Source organism: Coptis chinensis, chromosome 2, assembly GCF_015680905.1.
Source record: "Coptis chinensis isolate HL-2020 chromosome 2, ASM1568090v1, whole genome shotgun sequence".
NCBI lineage: Eukaryota > Viridiplantae > Streptophyta > Magnoliopsida > Ranunculales > Ranunculaceae > Coptis > Coptis chinensis.
This window is the reverse complement of record NC_141457.1, coordinates 38,601,101-38,612,172: the sequence shown is the minus strand read 5'-3', so window position 1 is coordinate 38,612,172 and position 11,072 is coordinate 38,601,101.

Below are 11,072 nucleotides of genomic sequence, written 5' to 3'. Positions count from 1 at the left end.
ATGGGTTAGTCCTATTCATGTGGTGCCAAAGAAGTCAGGGATTATAATGGTCCGAAATGAGGAAGGGGAGTTAATTCCAGCACAAGTTCCCATTATGTGGAGGATTTGTATTGATTATCGAAAGATGAATGCCGTCACAAGGAAAGATCATTTCCCCCTGCCGTTTGTAGATCAGATGCTTGAACGTTTAGCAGGACATGCTTATTATTGTTTCTTGGATGGCTATTCAGGTTACTTTTAGATCTTAATTGATGAAGTAGATCAGGAAAAGACTACTTTCACTTGCCCTTTTGGAACATATGCTTATGCTCGTATACCCTTCAGTCTTTGCAATGCACCTGCCACATTTTAACGCTGCATGTTACACATTTTCAGCAATATGGTGGAGAGATTCATGGAAGTTTTTATGGATAATTTTTCCCTTTATGGAGTTTCTTTTGATAATTTCCTATCCAACCTTTTCAAAGTATTGGCGCATTATCAGGAAAAGAATCTAGTCCTTAATTGAGAAAAGTGTCACTTCATGGTAAAAAAAGGAATAGTGTTAGGTCACATTGTGTCTAAAAATGGTATAAAAGTAGATAAAGCTAAAATAGACAACATTTCTACTCTACCTATTCCCCGGAATATCCGTGAAATACGAGCCTTTCTACGCCATGTTGGATTTTATCGAAGATTCATCCAAGATTTCTCAAAAATTGCTAAATCTTTAACTAATCTTCTTATAAAAGACGCACCCTTTGAGTTTAACTTGGACTGCATGCAGGCTTTTGAAAAGTTGAAAGCTGCCCTAATACCTGCACTTATCATTCAACCTCCTGGTTGGTCAAAGTCATTTGATCTCATGTGTGACGCCAGCGATTACACTATTGGCGCCATTCTAGGTCAAAAACATGATAAATGACCTACATTTATTTACTATGCAAGTCAAACACTAAATGAGGCTCAACGGAATTATACGACCACTGAAAAAGAATTCTTAGCCATTGTCTATGCTTTAGACAAATTTCATCCTTATTTGATAGGTTCAAAAACCTTAATTTACATTGATCATGTAGCACTTAGGTACCTTCTCACGAAGAAGGATGCTAAGCAGAGGTTGATCCGATGGATTCTCCTCCTGCAAGAATTCACATTAGAGACAAAAGATAAAAAAAAAGGAGTTGAAAACGTAGTGGTAGACCACCTATCTAGGTTAACTAATGATAGTGACAGTGATTCCGAACCCATTTTAGATTCTTTTCCTGATGAGTACCTTTACGTGATCCTTTCTGCACCTTGGTATACTGATATTGTGAACTATCTAGTGACTGAAGAGACTCTGCCATTATGGAATAAAAATTAGAGGAAGAAGTTCCTGGCTCAAGTAAAGTATTATTATTGGGATGACCCTATCTTTTCAAATACTGCCCAGATCAGATCATCCGACGTTGCATTCCAGAATGGGAACAATCTGCGTCCTTTCCTTTTGCCACGAGCAGTCCTGTGGAGGACATTTTAGTGCAAATAAAACCACTTCTAAAGTCTTACAATGTGGATTCTACTGGTCAACACTCTTCCGCGATGCATTTCTTCATTGCAAGACATGCGTTCATTGCCAACATCTTGGTTGTATTTCTGCACGTAACATGATGCCCTTAAATCTTATTCTCATAGCGGAGATTTTCGACGTCTGGGGCATCGATTTCATGGGGCCTTCCCCAACTTCTAATGGTTTCATCTACATCCTAGTAGCCGTAGACCATGTATCCAAATGGATTGAGGTCATACCATGTCGTAACAATGATAATAAAATGGTTATATGTTTTATTAAAGAAAACATTTTTTCAAGATTCGGTGTTCCAAAAGCCATCATTAGTGATGGTGGATCACATTTTCGCAATCGAGTTTTTGAACATATCATGAAAAAGGTTGCAACTCCGTATTATCCTCAAACAAGTGACCAAGTAGAAGTCTCTAATCGAGAGATTAAGCGTATCTCGGAGAAAATAGTTAATCCAAATAAGAAAGACTGGTCTCTCTATCTAAACGATGCGTTATGCGCTTTTAAAACACCTATAGGGTTGTCCCCCTACAGGCTTGTCTTTGGAAAATCTTGTCATCTGCCAGTTAAACTAGAGCATCGTGCCCTGTGGACAATAAAAACCCTTAATTATAATCTTGATACGGCAGGTGAAAAGCATAAACTACAGATAAACGAGCTCGAAGAGATTCGAAATGATGCTTATGACCTTTTAAAAGATTACAAAACCAACATATATATGAAAAGGATTCATGACAAGCATATTTTACGAAAACATTTTGAAGTTGGTCAAAAAGTGCTGCTTTATAACTCTAGATTGCATCTTTTCCCAGGAAAACTGAATACTTGATGGACTGGTCCTTTTAAGATAACCAAAGTCACCCCTTATGGGGCTATTACTTTAAAGAACCACAAAGATAACAACACAATGCAAGTAAACGGTCAACGCCTCAAACATTTTCATGAGTTACGGTCTATGGATGTCGAAGAAATCCTTCTCCAAGATCCCATCTACGAGGATTAAATTCTCTTTTCCGATGTATTCATTTCCCATTCCATTCCATCTTTTGCTTTAAGGAAATACATCAATAAGGTAACCGGACCCTCCATTTGGAATGTGTGGTTGTAAGTGTCGGAGCCTTAGTCCACATATATCTCGCATATTCTTTGTAAAAGACTTTGTACTCGACGTTTGAGTAAGTGTGAACCTGTGGAGTGAGTATACAATTTTCCTTTTTTTATTTTACATTTCTTGTGAAAAAAAATAGTTGTTTTCTTTGTTCTGTTAATGCTAGATTCTCGATACATCAATAGTTATGTGATTTTCTGAAAAACAAAATGGGCAATGGATTTTACACAAACTAACCCCTAGAACAATGCAATCTAGGGGCAGTTTAAGATCAGTTTTGCTAACTAAGGGTCACCTATATTACCGAGCTATTCGCTAAGGTCAGGACATTCCATGTCTTGCGCAATAACTCCCCCAACTCACATAGCTGAAGCTCTGTCTGTCTAGATTGGGTTCGCCACAGAGCCGACACAAAAGTTGTCTGAGATCATCTGTTATGGTTTGTCTTCAAAAGAAGTATTAGCATTTAGAGTCACAACTTTTAAGTATGAGTTTCTTAAAAACATATCTCCATAGTTTTCAAAACTAGAGGATATAAAAATAAAAATTATACGCCCCAGAGTAACCAAAATGATACCGGATTCACGTATAATTTTATCTTCTTGTCAAAACCTCTATATGGTTATAGATATCTTTTGCTTGAGAAAACCAACTGGAAAAAAAAACAAAAAAAAATGAGGTGTCTCTAAACGAGAATTAAACAAATATAGTAACCCAAAATGATACTATTCTCTGTTTAATTCTATCTTTTGCCTCTGCCTCTCTATTTTGTCTCGAGAATCTGTTGTTAAAAGACTCAAACTTGTTTTTATTTTCAAAAATTTTCCTTTTTTAAAAATCATTTCCCCTTCTCAATCTCTCTCTTTCTAAAAACTTTCTAAAATGTCTTCTGTAGCAAACAAAAACCACCCACCTAGCAAGACTAGATGGATAAGTTTCAACAATCTTGTGTAAGCACTTCCTAGAGAACTGCAGCTGAAGATATGGACACATATACCGAAAATCATTCCTTGTTTAGGTAAGAGTTCATATGCACGTAAGAGACGAGCTATGAGAGAAAGCTGGTGCTCGAACTATCAAACACTAACTTGTCCCGGTCTTCAACCTCATAGTGAAAATTCAGTTTTCAAAGTTTTCATGTGTCAGCCACCTACTCAGCGAGCACAACTGAGGAGAGTAATCTAACCATCTGGTTGGGATTGACTCAAGTTTTCAAAAACTTCTAAGTTTTGGGGATCTAACTTAAAACGACCCACCTTTTTAAAATTTCAGTCAAACTTATTCAAAACCCAAAAAAATTAATTAAAATTTTTTCCTTCTGTTGCCTGTACATATTTCCTTACAATTCCTTTCCGTTTCTTTCCATCATTTGTTTTTTTATCCACCGTTGGATGTGAGTGTACCCTATACCATTACGTTGCATTTTCGATGCTAATTATTTTGGTACCTCACGAGTCAAGATTGGACGAGTAATGAAGCATAGATCAGCTCTTGAAGTTGGCAAGGCATTGAGGACAAGATTGGAATTTCCTTATTTCATTTGGGCTTGGGCAAAAATGTCATTTTCACTTAAAAGGCACGTGTGAGGCATGTGCCATCAAATCTATTTTAGCCCGCGCGACCACCCAACATTCATCTTCTTGCTCACAAAAATTCCAAACCCTAGCCGCCCAAGCCAACTTGCGACCGCCCCCTTCTAGCTCGCGACCGCCCGTTCACCCATACACACCGCCACCTAATTTATTCATAGCCTGCTCCATTTTCAACCCCTATTCCAACTAAAAACCCCAATTTTATCAATCCTTACTCTAAATGGCTCGAGTTCCTAAAATCGTACCGGAGCAAAATTTTCAAAGCCTCTTCAATTCCGATCTATTTTGAGTGCACTTCAAGGCTGACATTAGAAGAAGAAGATGGGAACCCTTGGTTTTGTTGGAAGGTGCAGCTTATTCTCCCTCTCTTACTCTTTCATTTTATAACTGTATTCTTAGAGGAGAGGATGACCATATCACGGATGTCAAGGAGGTGGTGAGTGGAGTTCTGGGGATTCCTCTGAAGGCTTAAGTTCAGACGGAACAGTCCTCAGACTGTAAGACCATCGATATGATGATGGTAGAGACACTTCTCGAGGGGGTGAAAAACCCTAAGTCTCATCAAGGTTTTGAGTTCGCTACTGAAAGAATCGGTTAAGCAAGATCTCGATGGATAGCCTACAACCTGCTAGGCTCAGCCAAGCCTTCTGATATCGGTAAGGCGATGCTCCATAATCTATGGATTCTTCAAGAGCAAAAGAACAGCTTCTACATTATCACCTTCGTTTGGGAGCAACTCTGTAACCCCAAGAAGTCAACCGCCATCTACCAGTGCTGGTCACCAGGATCATGCAGCACTGGGGGTTCGAGGCCACAGACGCCCTAGTGGAGGTCAAGAACGCGACCACAAGTCCTATCTATGCCCACTGCATCAAGAAATTCCGGCTTTCACCTACCGCCAGAGCCGCCGAGCAAGCACGCCTAACTGAGAAAGTGGACTACTTCCCTGAAGATGCCACTCGACAGTTCACTTAGCCCATGGACGGAATTCACTTCCTCCATGGAGGCCAGAGGATTCTGCATTCGTACCTCCATCAGCTCAGGCAAACACAAGGAGTCATCATAGCAGAGCAGTAGACCATTAGAGAGGAACAACAGACCCTCAGAGAGGAGTAACGGTCCTTCCAGCAGGAGCAGCGACATTTTCAGCACAGTGTCACTAGAACACTGCAGAGCATTAGAGACGCGCACCTGCGTAGTGATAGACACGCTAGGACCCGACATCATCAAGGAGAAGGATCTTCTCGACGTTGGGAAGAGTCACGCACGGATTCTGACTAAGTAGCTCCCTAGTGTCCGTATAGATAGTTTATAATCTTTAGATGTTGTTTATTTTTCCTTATTATGACGTTTAATTATATGTTTAATATTATATATGCTTGTTTTATTTGTTTTCTTGTGGAATTTGGTATATGAGTAGAAGGTAATACATATACATTATGCCAAAATTTTCTACTTTTCTTCCATGCATTTCATATATGTTTTCAAAAATACGAAAACCCAAAAAGATATTTTATAGTAGAATAATTATCCTTAGTATAATAAATCATGTATTTCTCGTTCTACATCAAACAACCCACACCATTTTTGCTCATGTTTCTATGGTAATCTCTTTCTTTATCTCTTCATACTTTGAGGACAAAGCATAATTCTATTTGGGGGTGGTATAGTAACATTTTGCAAAAACTAGGCATTTTCTATATAGTAGATATAAGATTATATTTCTTCTTTTCTAAAAAAAAAAATCGAAAAAGACCAAAAATATTTTTCTGTTTAGTATTAAAAAGTCTTGTTTTCTTTTTCTATGATGAATAAAAAGTTTAGAAGTTTCATTATAGCAATAGAGTAAGGATCCGTTCTTCGTACTTAGACTAATATACCTATAATAGTTTCTACATCTTTTTATGAATGACATGCATCAACATTTGTTTGTATATAACAGTGAGTTTCCGAGACCAAGGTTAGAACAATTAAGTTCCATATCCTGTGAGAATCTGGCCAAAAGCTTTATCTGAATGAATATTGAGTGATGACACAAAGGATGTCTAAATAGAAAGACCACATGTCTATTTGCTTGATCACTAAGCCATATCATAAGAGAGAATTTAGGCCCTTTTTGGATCGATATAGCCAAAATAAGCATTAAAACCCCAAAAAGATAGTTTCCTCTAGTTACCGCCCTTGAGCCTTCACCATTTTCTAAAAAGCCTTTTTATTATTCACCAAACAATCTTAACCCGTTACAACACACAATAAAAAAGCTTACCCAGTTGACGAGTTGAGAATTGGATGAATATCAGAAAAAGAGAAGAGAATACCTTGTACAAAAACTGATCAGTTGTTGCTTCGAAAAGAAAAGAAAAAAAAAAAAAACCATCAAAAATCAAAACTCCAAAACTCTAAAAAATCAAAGGAGTCTAGAATCGAATCTCCCAAAAGTTCAAAATCAAAATGAGACGATATCAGAAACAAAAGCAAAGTTAGAACTCCCAAAAAATCAAAATCATATTGAGTCACAAAGCCAAAGAGCTAAAAAAATATATCACAATTCGGAAGCAAAAAACAAAACGAGGTTCTTCTCTAGTTATAAGTATTTTGAAGACCCAGTTTCTCAACTTCTCAGATTTTGTTTTTCCATTTCTTTTTCTTTCTAAACCATCACCCTAGCCCCATAAGTCCTAATAAAAGACCTCTAGCTCAATTAGGAATATGATGGTATGATAGTAAGTGGCTAGCATGATCAATCGACCCCGGTTTCTTTGGATGTCATTTGAGTATGTGAGGAATATAAGTGCCTGCTGCACTTGAGAGAATGAACCTTGAGTGAATATATCAGAGAGTTGTGATTGCAACACACCCCTGTGATAACCTATTTTAAGGAAGCTTTCCAAAAGTCTCGGGAACGACTCTGCTTTTACATTTCATTTCTCATGTTTTGCACATTTATCTTTAGATGGTTAAATTACTGTACATATGTTATTTAAAGTTCAAAGGAGCTTGTCTTTATTCCCCGCTAATGAGATGTATAGACTTCTGAGAATAAATAAGGAAACAATACCCTTTGTACTAAATAGAAGAAGTTTGTGAGTACCTTCCCTGGAAACTCTCACGAGGCTTAAAGCTCGCCCACTAGGGAATTCCTAGTGATTTAAGGCTTTGTTGTATATGGTCAATGCAATCGCACTCTACGAAATGAGATTAATATAACTTAAAATAAATCACTCATTTGTGATCTTAGTTTTTCCTCTCACCCTTGATTAAGGACAACCAAGATGTTACTTGGAGGTGGTGATCAGCTCCCAAATATGCGTTTTATTACCCTTACATTACTGCATTACAACCCTTCTTACGTTTAGTGAAAAGACAACTCATAGCTTTTATTGCCTTTTGATCAGCTCCCAAATGTGCGTTTTATTACCCTTATATTACTACATTATAACCCTTCTTACATTTAATGAAAAGATAACTCATAGCTTTTATTGCCTTTTTCAGGTTACAGAGAAATTCAGACCACTTATCATAAAAGCTGCGTCTTAGCACCAAAAGGAGCCTTAATCACGATTATTATGAAAACCAGAAGCTGCTATAAAAAAGTGCTGAAAAAGTCAAAGTCAAAGGTCAAAGCCATCAACTCAAAAGACCAGAGATGGAGGTCCTTATCTCAAAATATGGCATTCTACAAAACCTATCTTGATCAAGAAGAAATCAAAAAGCAAAAGGAAAAGCAAAAGCAAAAAGTGAAGTGTAAGGTGTCCTAATTGTAATAAAGAAGGGCAAATCAGTAAAAAGCCTAAAGTAGGGGTATATAAACTAAAAGTGAAGGACAGAGAAGGCATCCATTGTATTTAGGGTCCAAACCATTTGGTTTTTAGGAGTAGAGAATGCACCTAGACTTAATCCAGTGTCATGTAGGATTTAATTTCTAGTCTTTTATTTTGCAAGTTATTTTTACTTTATTGTTCTTCATTTCTTTTCATTTCAATCTTGTTATTTTGCTTTGTTTCAATCAATCAATCAATCTTTTTTTTTTGTTCTTGTTTAAATCTATCATTTTAATCACTTTCTTTCAATGTTTTTAGTTATTTCAATCTTCATCAACTTAACTTTCAATGTTTTTCATTCATAAACTAAAAACTAAACAAGGTCTAAACTAAGAATCTATATTCTTCCTTCAAACTTTCATCATTCAAAATCTAAACAATCTAGGATGAACCACATCAAAAACAAACTTTGAGATACTCTAAACTGGTCTACTTCAAATGGCGCAAGAGTGCTTAGTTGAGCATCTAAGGAGGAAGCACCATTCTCACATTTTTTTTTTTTTTTTTTTTTTTTTTATTTTCATTGTTTTCTTTTGTTGTTTTTCATTACTAACTTACTTTTTTACAAATCAGGGTTCAGGATCAACATACTAAAGAGGAGCTGAAGTTGTGGAAGAAAACTGATGAAGGTTTATCAGAATCGGACAGGCGACCGCTCAGGCACCTCCACACACGCGCATCCAGTTTTTTCCAGTTCCAGTTGGTTTTTGATGTATAGTTGAACTCCGAACCTAGATTTTGTAATAAAGTAGTATAAATCAGTAGAACTTGTTTGTAATAGTTAGAGCTAAAAAGAAAAAAAAAAATAGGAAAAATGGTTTTTGATTGATTTTTGTGGATGAACATAAGTTGAACTTGGTTGAAGTTGCAAACTTACCAAGAGATTCGAGTTTTCATTTCTTTGGGAAGTTCAAGTGCGTGAGGCACGTCCTGAATCATCACTCGCACACTTTGAATCAACTTGGTAATCAACACTCTAAGTCTATTTAACTCTAGTAAATCTATATAATCAATCTAAACTAGTTAATCTATTATATTAGTATAGTAGTAGTTTAGTTTTAATTTTTGGGCCCTTGAAGGCAAAGTTGTTTAATTATCAAAAACCTAACTTGTGGGCTTTTTAAGTGGACCTTTATTGTAACTTAAAATAGGGTAAAGCTCGAAAGGTTAGGCCGGATGTTCATATCACGCGCCAACCGACGTCGCCTTCTCTTTAAATAGTGTGTAAGCACAGCTTGAAAGGTAAATTTTAAACCTCCTCAAAGCCCAAGTAAGAGGATACCTTGTGTGTTCAAGCATGCTTACATGATTGTTTGAAATTTAATTTCCACACTGCAATTTACATTCACACATAAGGCTGAACCCGAGCCACATAACAACCATTAGGAAGTTATTTCCCACTGTAGATAAATTGGACGTTGCTTTATTCTTGAAACCCTAGACCAAAAAAAATGAATTAAAATCAATCAACTAAAACCCAAAATAGTCACGCTCCTCCAGAAAAAGACAAAAATATAGCCACGAGGATTTTGAGTAATCAATTACCAGATTACGATGGACCAACTGCCTTCCTCACTCCCCTCCCCCAGATTCATCGTGAGTGAGATTTTTGGTAACACACCACTTGGTGAAGTGACTGTTTACTCTTTTGAGACGTGTAGTAGAGCCATCCTAGCCTCACGCCCAATTGTTCCCTTGAACAGGGCATAGTAATCTATAGACCATGCAAATATTTTCAGAAAGCCAAAAAAATAGATTTCTACTGTTTGTGCATCATCATTGATTGAGCATTCATATCATATCAATATGCATCGCAACCGTCATAGAATTACAATGTAAACCTAGAACCATGTTCTTTTTGCGGTAGTCCTTATCACTGGTTATCCCATTATCCATCATATATATACCGAATTCGAGTCTACTACGGGAAATCCTTACGATTACGAACTTCAATTTTCAAACTTCCCTAGTACCCCATACACTCAAAAGTTTTTTAATCATGTTGACAATTTATGGAGTTCCACCACAAATAGTCAACCACCATTCATATATCCACCTGGTCAGTTAGAGTACGGTTTCACCCAAAGCCTATTACCATTCACATCACCATCCATATCAAATTCATATTCCACTCCAGCATCCATCACAGACCAACTCTACTTAGAAATGGCCAAGCAAACAATACTAACTCAGCAAATAGCAACTACCTTATGTTTTCTCCAATCCAATTCAAAAGATGCCACATCTGAGACTAATATTCTTCCCACCAGTCCAGAACCCAACCAACAAGAGAAACAATGTGTTACTATTAAAAAAAAAAAAAAAAAAAAAAAAAAACCATAGCTAAAGCACATCCCGATATTAATGACCAATTAAAATCCCATCACCATCCACTTGACTATCGTGTGAATTCGAGATTTTATGATGATGACGACTATTTTGCCTGAAGTCACAGTTTCTCTCACATGACTTAACACATCATCACCCATAAATGAGAAAACCCTGGCAGAAGAAACTCAAGAGCATGTATTAGACTTGACACACTTAGATAATGGCATTGAGAAATTTTATGAAGATCTAGGCAGCGAGGACAAAAAAAATGAAGTGCATGGGAAAGAGGGAATAAATTCTATGGTGGAAAGTGGACTTCAATTTAGTTTGGCCGTGAAAGACTTATCGATGGAACAAATTTGTGACATCCTTATTATTACAAATATAAACCACAATATTATCCATCTTATGCATAGTCTTGGGGAATCTGACTTAAAACAACCTCGCATATAGTCTTGAATATCTAACTATAAAATATTCATGTTATATTTTCTCGATGCATTCCATGGGAGTGCATCATTAAGGTAACTGAACCCTCCAATTGGAGTGTGTGGTTGTAAGTGTCGGAGCGTTAGTCCACGTATATTTCGTATGCTCTTTGTAAAACATTTTTTACTCGTCGTTTGAGTAAGTGTGAACCTGTGGAGCGAGTATACAATTTTTTTTTTCTTTACTTT